This window comes from Rhinolophus sinicus, linkage group LG12 (genome assembly GCF_036562045.2).
Source record: "Rhinolophus sinicus isolate RSC01 linkage group LG12, ASM3656204v1, whole genome shotgun sequence".
NCBI lineage: Eukaryota > Metazoa > Chordata > Mammalia > Chiroptera > Rhinolophidae > Rhinolophus > Rhinolophus sinicus.
The window spans coordinates 11,056,429-11,071,076 of record NC_133761.1 but is presented as its reverse complement, the minus strand read 5'-3'; the positions used below and the strand labels follow the sequence as shown (position 1 = coordinate 11,071,076).

Below are 14,648 nucleotides of genomic sequence, written 5' to 3'. Positions count from 1 at the left end.
TTGAGTAAAGATGAGTGCATACATGTGAGGAAATTACCCAAGGCCAGAGAAAGAACAATCTAAAGGATTAGAGAGAACAGTGCCTGGAACTCACAGAGGGATGGGAATCATGTCTATTCTCAACAACCAGAAAGGAAAAACTTTCATAATGCAGGGCTATTAAAGTCTTGCCTCAATACTGGAGAAAAATTAACCGTAGATTAAACACAGCTCTGATCACCCTGAACAATCTTAAAAGAAAGACCCAAAAGGATCAAACTGTTTCTAATTAATTTTAACTGTGTCCCAGAACAAAACTCAAGAACGTTTCTAAGAAGACAAAAATAAACTCACCCTACAATGCCTGGCATCCAATCAAAAATTACCAGGCAAGCATAGTAGCAGGAAAATACAACCCATAATGAGAAGAGAAAAATTATTCCAATTGTTATGACTGCATTCCATATGTTCAGAAAGCTAGGGGTAAGATTGCCCATGTTAAGTAGAAACTTGGAAGATACACACACATATGCACATGCACACGCACACACACACACACACACACACACACACACACACACACGAGGTCTGACAATTAAGTTCGTGAACACATCCTACATCCCTCACTGCTGAATATCACTACGGTCACCTTTGAAGTACTCCCCTTGGGAAGCAATATACTGACGCCAGCACCTAGTCCACCCTTCAAAGCAATTTTGGAATTCTTTTTCTGGAATGACCATCAGAGCTGTTGTCGTATTACCCTTGATGTCCTGAATGTCATCAAAATGTTTTCCTTTCAATATTTACTTTACCTTCGGGTAAAGAAAGAAGTCATTGGGGACCAGATCAGGTGGGTAGGGAGAGTGTTCCAATACAGTTATTTGTTTACTGGCTAGAAACTCCCTCACAGACAGTGCCATGTGAGCTGGTGCATTGTCGTGATGCAAGAGCCATGAATTGTTGGTGAAAAGTTAAGGTCGTCTAACTTTTTCATGCAGCCTTTTCAGCACTTCTAAATAGTAAACTTGGTTAACTGTTTGTGCAGTTGCTACAAATTCATAATGAATAATCCCTCTGATATCAAAAAGTTAGCAACATCGTCGCAACAAGTTCGCGAACTTAATTGTCAGACTATATATATATACACACACACACACACACACACACACACATGCATATATATATATATATATTGAAGTTCCCAAGGAAGACGAGAGAAAGAGAGAGACTGAAAATACATTGAGAAATAATGGCTGAAAATTTTCCAAATTTGATGAAAACTCTGAACCCACAGATCCAAATTCAACAAACACCAAGTACAAGAAACATTAAGAAAATGACATCAAGGCATATTGTAACTAAATTGCTTAAAACAAGTGATAAAGAGAAAAAAAATTAAGGCAACCAGGGAGAACACACATTATGTACAAAATAATAAATATAAAGATGACAGAACATTTCTCATAAATAATAATGCAAACTAGAAAACAATGGAATAAAATCTTTAAAGTGCTACAAGGAAAATATTTATCAATCTAGAAATATATACCCAGAAGAAATACCTTTCACAAAAGAAGATGAGATAAAGATTCTTTCAGACATACAAAATGTAAAAGAATTCATCACCAGCAAACCTGCATTACAAGAAATATTAAACAAAATTCTTCAAGGAGAAAGAAAATGATTTCAAATGTGAAGCTGGATCTACACAAAGAAACAAAGAGCACTGTAAATGATAACTGTATAGGTATACGATAGAATCATAAGAAATACTCCAAAAGTTACCAGTCCAAAAAGAAAGTGGGGGGGGGGGGAGGAAGACAGATGGAACAAAGAGAAAACAAATAAGGTGATAGGTTTGAATCCAACCATATCAATACTCATTAAATGTAAATGGTTTAAGCACAGCAGTTAAAAGACAGAGATTATCAGACGATATAAAAGCAAGGTCCAGTTATATGCTACCTATAAGAAACCCACTTTCAATGTAAAGACACAAATAGACTGAAAGTAAAGAATGAAAACGTATGTGACACTAATCAAAGAAAGATGAAGTGACTGTTAATCAGACAAAGCACATTTCAGAGCAAAGAATATCACTAGGGATAAAGAGGGTCATTTCATAATGATAAGGAGTCAGGTCATCAAGAGGACATACATTGATACACCTAATAACAAAGCTTCAAAACGTATGAAACGAAAACTGGTAGAACTGCAAGGAAAAATAGACAAAGCCACAATTATGGTCAGAGATTTCAACACTTGATAGACAAACATTTAGAAAATTAGGAAGGATAATAGAACACTTGAACAACACCATCAGCCAACTTCACCTAATTGATATTTATAGAACTTTCCACCTAACAAAGCAGAATACAGTTTTTTTTTTCTTTTCAAGTGCAAATGAAGCATTTACTAAAAGAGACCACATTGTGGGCAATAAAATATCTCAATAAATTTAAAAGGATTTAAGTCATATAAAGTATGTACTCTGACCAGAATGGAATTAAATCCGAAATCAGTAACAGAAAGCTATCTAAAAATTTTCCAAATATTTGGAAACTAAATACATACTTCTAAATAACCTGTGCTCAAAGAGAAATCAAGATGCAAATTAAAAAGTATTTTGAAGTAAGTGAAAATGAAAAAGCAACATATCAAATTGTATGGAGTGCAACTAAAGCAATACTGAAAAAGTATAGAATTAAACATCTGCCCATATTAGAAAAGAAGGAAGGTCTCAACTCAAGCACCTCAGCTTCCAGTCGATAAACTGGATAAAGAAGAGCAAATGAAATCCAAAGTAAGCTGATGAAAGGAAAATAAACATTAGAGTGGAAATTAGTCAAATAGAAATCAGTAGCAAAACTCAGTGAAACTAAAAGCAGGTTGTTTGAGACGATCAGTACAATTGATAAACCTCTATCCAGACCAAGGAGGGGAAAAAAAAAATGTGTACTAATTGCTAGTATCTGGAATGAGAAAAGTCACATCAGCACAGGTACTACACATATTAAAAGGATAATAAGTTAATATTATGAATAACTTTATGCCAATTAATCCAACAACATATATGAAATGGACAAATTCCTTTAAAGCCTCAAACTACCAAAGCTCACTTAAGAAATAGATAAAATACATAACAGCTGTATGTATTAAAGAAATTAAATTGTAGTTAAAAAACATTTCCACAAGGAAAACTCCAGGCTCACATGTCTTCATGAGGAATTCTACCATATACGTAAGGAAGAAATAATACCAATTCTACAGAAACTATTACATAAAATTGAAGAGGAGAAAATACAACTGAATACATTCTACAAGGCCAGTATTACCCTGACACCAAAACCAGACAAAGTTATAACAAGAAAACTGCAGGCTGATATTCCTCATAAACATAGATTCAAAAATTTTTAACAATTTTTAGCAAATGGAATCCAAATATTTATAAAAAAGATAATACATCATGATGAAGTGGGGTTTATTTTAGGAATGCAAGATTGGTTTAACATTTGAAAATTGATCAGTGTAATTTACCATATTAACAGGTTTAAAAAAAGAGAGACCATATGATTATTTCAGTAGATACAGAAAAAGCATTTGACGGAATCCAATGTTGATTCTTGATTAAAAACAAACAAACAAACAAAAATCCAGCAAACTAAGAATAGAAGGGATCGTCTTAAACCTAGTAATGGATGTATATGAAAAATCTATAATTAATCTCATACTTCATGATGAAAAACTGAAAGCTTGTCCTCTAAGGAAACAAGCAAGAATGTCTATTCTCACCACAGCTACTTAGCATTGTATTAGGAATTCTAACAAGTGCAATAAGGCAAGAAAAAGTGTTAAAAGCATCCAGATTGGAGAGAAAGTAGTAAAACTATCTTTATTTGAAGATGACATGATCATCTGTGCGGAAGATCCAATGGACTCTACAAAAAAAAAATTGTAATAAATGAGTTTAGCAAATTTGAAAGATACAAGATCAATAAACAAAAAGCAATAATATTTCTATATACTAACAATAAACCATAAATTCAAAATTATTAAGTGCCATTTATAATATCAAAAATATTAAATACCTATGGTTATATCTGACAAAAGATTTGCAAGCACTGTGCACTGAACACTACAAAATATTGCTGAGAGAAATCAAAGACTTAAATAAGTGGAGAGATACACCATGTTGATAAGCTGGAAGACTCAATATACTTAAGATGTTGCCTCTCCCCAAATTGATATATTCGAGCAACCTCAATCAAAACCCCAACAGATTGTGTTTTTTTATTTGTTTGTGGATAGTGACAAGCTTATTCTAAAATTCATGTGGAAATGCAAAGGACCTAGAGCAGGCAAAATAACTTTGAAAAAGAAAGACAAAGTTAGAGAACATACTCTACCTGACTTCGAGACTTATAAAGTTATAATATCAAGATAGTGTAGTAAGATAGACACAGTTAAACAGATTAATGGAACAGAATAGGGTCCAGAAATAACCCATACATTGGCAGCCAATTAATTTTCCACAAATGCATGTTTGTACTTTTCCCACAAACACACAAAAACAATTCAGTGGAGAAAGTCTAGTTTGTCCTGTAGCCATGGGCTACCCAAATATTTTAACAAATGGTCCCATACCATTTGGTCCTGTAGCAATTGGCCACCCTTACATTCTAAAAATAAATTTTATTCTATATCTCTCTCCATATATAAAAGTTAACTGTAAATGGTCATAGATCTAAATGTAAAACCATAGAAATCCTAGAAGAAAACGTAGGAGAAACTGTGTCATTGGTTTAGGCAACGACTTCTTAGATGTAACACAAAAGAACAATCCATTTTTCAAAATTATAAGTTCAACTTCATCAACATCACAAATTTCTGCTCTTCAAATATACTCTTGCAGATTGAGTAGAGACAAAAAGCAAGGTACAAAACAACACATATTAACATATCCCTGTTTGAGTGAAAATAGCCGTCATATCTGTGTGTATGTGTATGTATGTATGTGTCTATATATATAGTATGTACATACAAATACATTTTGTGTGTGTGTGCAAGGGATTTCTTGAAGTACACCCAAAAACCTAACAGTAGTTATTTCTGAGGATTGGGATTGTGGGTTTGTGGACAAGGAAGGGAAGCTTCTACTTCTCATTTTAGTCACTTGTGTTGAAATTTTGTAACCATACGCATGCACAGTTCTCTCATAAGTGTAAAAAGAAAGCTCTAGTTTAAAAAGAGAGAGAAAGTAAAGGAAAAACAAAAACAAAAGTTGGGAATTGTCCGTTGAAATATAACTGATGATTGAATATAATTGGCAGTTGAAAGATACAGTGTAATATGATTGAAATCAATCCAGTTTGTGTTTTTGTTTTTTGAATCATTATAGAATGTCACCTGTATAGGAAACTTAAAAATGAATTATTCTGTTAAGAAATTGATTTTATGGGTTTGTCCCAAACAACTAAAATACTTCATGCCTCATTTCTTGATCAGATTGAAGTAAGAGAGTATTATTTTTCCAAAGGCTTTTTAAATTGAGCTAAAAAAAAAAAAAAATTCCTTTTTAGTAGTATGTGAGAGTAGCAGCTTTATTGTAGAACAAGTACAGAACTAACGAGGGAAGAAATATTTTCCATACAAGTAATGGGTGGATTAAAGGTGTTGAAAGTAAGATCTCTTTAGAAATATCATAGACGTGATCATTTGACCTGAAGGGCCCATTTCTGTAATATGGCACACGTAGCCACGAAATATATGTACATAGTTGTTGAAGGATTTAAAGGCAAAACCTTATTAAGTAATCAGTTACTATAGGGGTTATTACCCTGAATGGGTTTACAAAGATTCTGTCTCTGTATGGGTCTGAACGGATTAATAAATAGATAAGCTGGGAACGCCCTTTCAATCCTTTGAGATTAGTATGGGTTAAAGAGCTCCTCCTCAATAAAAAATTGCCATATTCCAGAAGTGTCGTAATTATGTCGTAACAAGGAAATACATTTTTGAAAATTGTTTGCTTTAGTGAGACTAACTTTTGAGGAAATAGCCCTGACCAGTTTTCCAAGTTGGATAGTCCCTTTTAAGAGGCAGACATCACCCAAAGACTGGCCCTTTTCTACAGAATCTTTTGATCATTTTTTTCAGTTATCACGTTGAAATTGACTGTTAGAATCATGCCCACAAGTAGCGTATTCGAAACCCAACTGTAGGAACCTTTGTGATGCGTCAGTCTGTTTTAGCAGGGATTCCTAAGTTATTTATAAGATCGTGCATTAGTGCAAGGTGAGGTCGAGGTACGTATAAGAATTATGTATATTGAAGGATCAACGTCCATGCCTGTTGCATCAGCTTCTAGTGAGAATAAAATAAGTATGTATAAAAGCACGGGGCGAGCTATGAACTGAGTGTCTTGAGGACCGGGACTGGGTTTGTGACAGGCACAAGGAGTGTTTCAAATCCACATTTTCATTGGAGAAAACCTGGATGCTGAGCCCTGCTGCTTTGGGAACCTGGTTAGCTGCCAAGCCAGAGGCGGGTGATGAGTCGCTCTCTCATGAGGGCCCAGCTCAGGGATTTTTAAAATGTGGTCTTAAGGATTCTCCATATGATTCAGAGGCAAGTGCACTGTATCTCATCCTTACTGTTTGGTTTCTGGCATGATTCAGTGACAGGATAGCCATCATCGGTGTTTCATCAGAAACACTGTCAGCCTTTCCATGGATCCCAGTGGGCTGGGTGTCCATTTTCTGGTGTTTTTCTTTTTAGTGGCAGGGATGTTATAATTTTAAATTGTTATAGTTAAAAATAATACCCCAGGTCACTTAGTTCCAACCCTCTCATAGATGAGGAAATGTCTGCTGACTGCTTCAGTGGGACCTACATTCAGATCTCCTGACCCCAGCTCAGTGCCTTCTCTGGTACCTGTGTCCCAACGGTCCCCTCAGTCTGCACACCAAAGAAATATGAGGGGCGTTATCCAGACTCACCCAAGATTGAGCTGTGAGTTTAGACCCAGAGAAAACCACTCTTAAATCATGTTGCAGCAACATCAAGGTAGACTTCACATCTCAGGAACGTCTTCACCTAGAAAGCCAAGGCACAGGTATAGCAAGACCAGCCTAACCTCAGTCCTCAGCACGTCATCCTTTATTAATAGTTACCGTGGTGAGACAGTAATGAAGATGGTCTTGGAAGTGTTGAAAAGCCTGATGCAGCCTGGCTGTTGCACCCCAGGTTCATTCGGTCAGGGGGGACAGCAGCCCCCCACCAACGCAGGAGCCTTCGGCTGTGAGCAGAGCTGGCTGTGTCAGCCTGGCTCTTCCTTCAAAGCTGCCACCAAACCTTTGAATTGCCATTGTGTTTTGATATCCTGTTTCCTTTCTTTTTAATTAGCAAGAACATTTCCTTTTGAACAAGTGTCGTGCTTTGTGCTTTGTTTACATTCAGCATTTGGTGTTAACGTTGATTTCTACAACCTCATTGCCAGACGGTCTTATTCACCTGTTCCCATGGACAAACTTTGAGTTTCTAGAGGCCCTTCTTTATCTTGTGGCCCCATCACAGAGAGTGCTAATGAGTGTGGCCTCTGGGACCAGACTTATTTGTGGTGGGATGTTGAGCAAATTTAACTCTCAGTCCCTCAGTTTCCTTACCTGTAAAATGGGTGTAATATTTTGTAAGCTGCAGAAGTGTAGTGAGACATTATGAATTGGGTTAATTCACACAGAGTGCTCACTTAGCCTAGGGCTTGGGACACAGTGAGTACTCAATAAAATGATCAGGTGGTGATATTAATAGTAAGAGAGGTTGATATTTCCACTTCTGTCCAGGCCTCACCAAAAGAACCACCACTACCGAGAACTGTTGACCAGTGAGGTTGGGCGTCAGAACCCAAAGTGGGTTAGCTGAAGGGGGAGGCAGGGGGTGATGGGTAGCTTTATGTGGCTTTCAGAGAGATGGAAATTTAAGCTGCTCTCTCGCCAGAGAAAAACAGAACTCATTTTTTTCACCCACCATGCAGAAGTGTGGAAATCTAGTCCACTGTCCTTGTGATTCTCCCAAACCTCAGGGAGGAAGGCTACTCTCAGAGAAACACGGATCAACTCTAAAGCTTTGAGGAATTCATGGACCTCAAGGAGGACTCTAGATTTCATCCCACATCTAACAGCATTCATTTTTGGAGCTGTGAGTGTATACTTGGTGCTCAAGAAAACAGAATTTAGATCTAGCCTCTAGGGTTTCTCCTCCCAACGAGAAGGGACAGGTGACATGGGAAATCTGCGGGGGTGTCATGTTGAGATGAGCAGTGGTCATCCTGACAGTGGACGCCCTGAGCGCTCGATGCCGTGTGCAAGGTGCAGGCTTTGGGCTAGAGGGCCATGGGCTCCTTTCAGTTTGAATGTTATAGTGAGTCCACTAAAAGAGAAACCCAAACCTTGTTCCCTATATTCAGCAGGCTTTTGTGTGTGTGCACACACTGTGAAAGCGGTGGTAAATGTCATGCATTAAGGAAGAAAGTTTCTCATAATTTTGAACGAGTCATTACATTTCTATGGCTGTTTCCTCACCTTTAAAATGGTTATCTGGGCCCAGGGCCCTCCCTCCTAGGGCGCCTGTGAACATTTAGATAATAAAAAGATTGTAAAACACTGTGTAAATGTCAAGTGCTGTGTAATGGGAAAGCGTAACCTCCAATAGGGTAGGAAAACTCAGCCTGCACAAGCTGAAAACTGTAAATGTTCTTCTTCCTGAAAGTTTAAAAAATGTGTATTTTCTTCTTTACTTTGTTACAGAAAACAACCACCGAGTTCTTTGTGTCCACTTTTCTATGAATGCTTTATAGTAGTACCGTTTGGGGACTCCCTTCAAAATCAGACCGTGGTGTAAGAAGGTCCTTCACTGTTTCAGAACCCAAATTCCCTTGCAAGGAATTTAAGACACGCTCTCTATTATTTCAAATTCTAATCAACAGCAAAGTTGCAGTGTAAAGCAAAAGCATGGTCCAATTCTTGCAACTGCAAATTTATTCACAGGAGTAAAATTGAGAAAGTTGAAGGAACAAGGGAGGAAGTCTGCTCTGCAGGGTGCTTCTCAGAAACTTCAGTCAGCTTACAGCCTTTGCAAGGACAAATAATAGCACCATATTTCATTTGCTTGGCAGCTTTCCCTAAGGAGATCAAAGCTGCTTTGTGGACTTAATCTATTTAATTCTCACAAGACCCTTGCCATGTAACAGGTAAGTAGCTGTATGTATCATGCTCCGTCAGCCAATATGGAACCCACAGCCAGATAGGAGAACTAGATTTTCAAGGGTAGAAGCAAGCCAACATGAAGAAAGAGAATTGGACTCCAGTGTTCTCAATTATATTTATTATCCTCTTCTCATTTGTCCAAATTCCCCTAAATAAAGCAAATTGGAGAATTCCATCAAGGGCATACTTCTGTCTCCAATACACAGATTCTTAGAAAATGGGCAGCTTTGCTGGTCCTACTGTTCAGTGTTAGATAGTCTAGAAATTTTGACCTAAGGTGCTTTCAATCCTAAGGTCATGTTTGTAGGATTGCATAATTTATGGAGTCAAATATATCTGGGTTTGGCTAGCTCTGTGAACTTCAGTTTTCAATAAAATGTGATAATAATACTTGCATCAGAGTTGTGTCAATGAGATGGGGCAATGTGTGTAAAATGCTTACATAGGGCCTGGCACACATGGTCAGATTTCAGTAGATAAGAGCGTTCATGATACAAAGCAAACAGGTTCTTGGGTTAGTTAGTCCCTTGTTGTAAGACCTGCACAGAATCTTTAAGCCTTAGTCAAACAAATCCAGAAAAATGACAGTTTCTCTTTTAAGAGAAGTTTCGTATATTGCTTTAGCGAGCTGCCTTTCTCCTTCGGTGTTTCACGTTGGTTACGAGAAGCTTGCTCAGGGAGGAGTTCCTGTATTTCAGCTTGGAATTCTGTCAAAACAAGATTACCTCTTTACTTGCCCTGTGACTCTTATGAACCAACTGTAGATTTCAACATTTTGGGGGTTCTCATGAATGTGGTAAGCTACCATGCAATATGCTGGAAAATAGGCTAATTTGGATTCTCGGTTGAGAGTGAGAGAAGGGTAAGATGATCTAATGGGTTTTGGAACTTGGAAGAGACAGGGTTGTCTGAAGGGGACAGGAAACTGTGACTCCAATGTCATGGGCATTTATTGCTGCCGGCCACCTTTTGTTGCCATTTGGGCGACACATACAGAAATACAGTGTCCTGGGCCTCATTCAGGCTCACAGAATGAGCATCTCCAAGAGTGGACTTGGATTTCTTTCGAATATTTTTTCCTTGTGGTTTTGCTCCCCGGCCAGGCTTGGGAACCACTGCTGAAGGCCATTTTCCAGATGAGGCAAATAAGGCCTGAAAAGTGCCTCCCCTGAGATCACACACAGGTAATGGCAGAGGCCTGCCTGGAACTCAGCTCTCCCTCCCAGGGAGCTCGGGGTTCTTTCCACTGCTCCCCCAGGCTCCCGGGTCCACTGTTGACTGAGGAGAAGGGATGACTGTCTGTGTCTGCACTTTCTCATCTGTGTTACAGAGATAAAAACTCCCGATCCCAAAGAGCCGCTGGGAGGTTAAATTAGTTAAAGGGTGTGCAGTTCACTTCGTCCTGTACTTTAGACAACGGAAAGGGTGCTAAATTAAGCCATTTTGCCGAGATGTCTGAGTCATCCAGTGGCAGCTGTCTGCGCCTCGCAGAAGGTGCTTTGATCATTGTCATCTAAACGCGAGTGTTAAGTCCAGATCTGCAGTTCTGCACTGCAGGTTGTGCTGACTTCCCCAGATAATGGTCTCTGCCTTGAAAACAGCCGCTGACGCTAAGGGACCTAAAGGGTATTCGCACAGTGACAGAGCAGCCCTGATAGGCAGAGAAGACAGGGGATCAAATATATTGAATCCATAGACTCTAATCTTGCAGCCTAGAAGGCGCTCGGAGACACCCAGTCTGCCTCCCTGGCCTGGAGACGGGAAGTGCTTTAGCCCGGGCCGCAGAACAAGTTGCACTGGCATTTTTCCTCCACCTCCCCACGCTGGAACGGAATTGTTTTTCTCAAGGGTTGGAAGGTAACAGTGTCCCTTACATTTAATCAGGAAAGGCTTTAGCTGGGAGTTGGCATTTCAAGGACATCTTGAGATGAGGTCTTCAGAGCTCAGGATATGGTATAGGGATGGTGGGCAGAGTGTATGTGAGGAGGATGTCTCCAAAAAGGGTTGTGGGAGATCTTGAAGCAGCCTAGAAAGAAGTCTTAAGGCAGTGGATGAGGCTCTTGGAGGTGTTTTGTCCTGAAGAGGGAAGCCAAACCCTCAAACTGACAGCCAATGAAAGGACTGGGGTGGTGCTTGATGGAGTGGTGGGGTGGTGGGGAGCCGCTCTGGAGGGTTAAGAAAGATCTTTGCCCCCATTTCTTGACAGCTATCGTGCGCCAAGCCCCGTGTCTAGCATTTTACCTAAAATGTCTTTATCCTCCGAGCAACCCCACCACACTCAGGAAGAGTGGGCAGCTTGCTCAGAGGGACTAAGGGAGCCGTATTTAAGCCCAGGTTTTCTCCTTCCATGAAGCCTCTCTGAGAACATTGGGAGCAAACGTATAGATAGCCAGCCAGAAGGTAACTAAAAATTCCCATTTTTGTGTATAAAAGACAGGGGCAAAATGAGGGCTATTTCACAGGATTGAAGGGGGGGACTGTACAAGCTCTTATGGTGTTCTGAATTATGCTTAGCAAAGGTCAGGTGGAAAGTGCCGAGAAGTCACTCACTTGGCATATCATTGACATGCTGACGTGACCCAGTGAGACAAGAGGAAGGGTCACAGAAGAAAGATAAGCATATGTCATATATAATAAAGTTACTGATGATTTAGGGTGTTTGAGATCGAAACTGAAGCATTGCTCAACCAAAGGGGAAAGTTCAAAGTGGATAGGTAGTTTGATGTGTCATCTAAACAGATAATAGAGTGGCACTGGGGGAGACAGAGCCCTGGAAAACATCACATATGGCCCTGTGTGCATATGGCGTTAGACTGAGGCACTATAGCAAGGAAGTGAATAGACAGGACTAGGAAAATGACACACTAGGAGAAGCCATATGTTAGCACACAGCACCTTGTTACAGAGGGAAAAGAATAGGGAAAATTAAGTCTTGAGGGACCCCACGGTAGGAATGGATCAGTGAAGTGGTTTTGAAGAGGATATGAACGACAGAGACGAAGCAGAAAGCAAAAGCAAACACATCCAGTATCCTGGAGTCCAGGGGAAGGGAAAGGAAAGGAAGAAAAGACCTGCTGGGCGCCTTATTATGTGCTGAGTACATCAAACAATCAATTACTTCATTAAATTAAATTAGATACTCGTCAAATACTCAGTCCTCACAACAGTCCTGCCAGTTCCGTGTCGCCCCGTTTTACAGGTGAGCAAACTCTGGCTCTGAGATCTGGTGACTTGCCTGAGACCAGACAGCCGGGGGAGGCAGGATGGACTGTAAAGGGACTTCCTTGTTTGAAAATTCGTTGCAAGCCACACTTTAGTGTACATGAGAACAGGTTCGGCTTCCAGGTTTGCTGCGTCTTTAAATAACAGTTCCAAGAAATGTACCGGCTCCCGTGTGTGGTTTTCCCTATTTTTAAACTGATGGTCTTGTTGGCAACGTCGATGTTCACACCAGCAAGACCTCTGGAAGTTGTCGGAATCCTTTCCCCCAACTAATATGGAGATTGGGCCATCTATGTTCAGTAATGTCCCCAGGTCTGATGTTCCAGCCCTTGTCAACAACTGATGGGCTACTCAATGTTTGTGAAATTATGGATTTATAAGAATTGGAAATAATCATAGAAGTCTGCAAAAAAGTAATTGCAATGTGAAAAAATGGGGTTAGTCCATGTGAGGTTTCTGTAATAGTGAAGTATGAAAAGAAGACTGGGCAAATGTTTTGCTTTAAAAGTAGGTAAGTGTCCCTGGCACAGTATGACTGTTTCTTCTGGGAAAACGTATCCCAGCCACTGATTTAAGTTCTGTGAGTGTTGCTGGCTTACACCCTTACACCCTCTGAAGTATATGACAGGTCTGAACTTAATTCTTCTTTGTAGTCCATTGACCCTTGTAAAATAATGCTGTGATTATAAGGTTTCCTAAATACAATTTTCAAAATGTTGGTAATAGCCACATTGCACCTACCTGCTCTGCTTGGGTAACCATCTCTATTGCTCAATTTATACTTGATATTGGTCATAGTGAAACATGTTTTCATCACTTGAAATTCAAATTTTATTTGCTAAGTTACTAATGGCCATTTATTTCTGTAACATAAACTCGGATGTTATGCAAGTTTGATTTGCAAATAGGTGGACTCTTGAAGGCAAAATGTTTGCCATGAGATCAGTATAAGGAGTCATTTGAGTTGACTCCCGAAATATTCATAAACACCTTTGTTTGTTTTTAAGGTAGTCTGATTCCTCTCAAGGTAAAATTTTGACAATGATTGGAAGGATAGAGGATTTAAAACTGGAATGGGTTTTTGAAACTATAGTATCTACCCTCCTTCCTATTCTCATTCCTTTATTTTTCATGTTGGAGGAAGAACAAGGTCAAGAGCAATAGCAGCTGTGTGACTTCCCAGGTCACATATGTCATCCCAGTGCACGTTCCACCAAAGAGCTGTTTTCTTACAATTGGCAAAAGGTTGACTGGAAGACATTGTGTTTTTGTGCTCCAGATGTTGGTTGGGGGGAAAAAAAATGCCTCTTATGTAGACACTTTTGAAAAGATTTCTTATACAATCAGATCAACAGAATGCAAAAGTGTCTTCCGGCCGATTGCCAAAACGGCCCTTTACTTGAATTTCCTTCTCACTTCTCTTTTGAAAAGCCACGTTCCTTTTGCACTTAGGAATAATGAATCTTATTTGTTCTGACAGAGTGTGCAAACATCTATTGCATCAAAATTCCCAAGCGGAGTTAAAAACCAATGGTCCTTTTCTGAATTTCATTAGTAGGGGCAGCAAACATTTCATCACAACCTCAGAAGCAATACAGAGAAGAAAAGAAAATTCAAGTTAGCAATTACATGGTTAATATTGTATGAGATGAAATTCTGAGTGCTGTAAACTCTGCTCTTGAATCTGCCTGCAGGCTGTCTGTCCTTCCAAACTATAGTACCTGTCATCAATAGCAAGATTTTAAGTGAAATTTATTACTGGACTAATATAGTGTGTATAAAGAAATTGGACGTTTATGGAAAAGATTTCTTGATAAACACTGAATCAGGCCATCAAGGTGCTTAAGATATCATAGGATCTGAAATCAGACCAGAGGTTTTTAAAGGATTCTCTGAAAACTTATAATATTTATAGCTCTAGCCCTGAATTTACAGCTGACAGAAAGGGCGAGGAAAAGCAGACAAGCTGGGGAAAGCTGAGTACCTCTTTGTAAGATAGGACTTCACCCTGAGAAATCTAGTCAAAAATGTGTCACGTTTGTAAGTCACATACAGAATACATTTTTAAGTGCCCTGTCACCTTGCTGCTGTGGAAGGATCATGACTTCCTGAGCCAAACACTCAAAGGAGTTCTCTAGATGCACCTGGATCTCTCTTCCCTGTGGGCTGAGCAGGAGCTCC

At 39.4% G+C, this 14,648-nt stretch overlaps 1 protein-coding gene across 5 annotated transcripts in view; it reads left to right on the top strand.

Moving 5' to 3' along the window:
* Positions 1-14,648, top strand: part of NSMCE2 (NSE2 (MMS21) homolog, SMC5-SMC6 complex SUMO ligase) — a 213,248-nt gene that overhangs the window by 169,013 nt on the left and 29,587 nt on the right. The window lies entirely within an intron of this gene.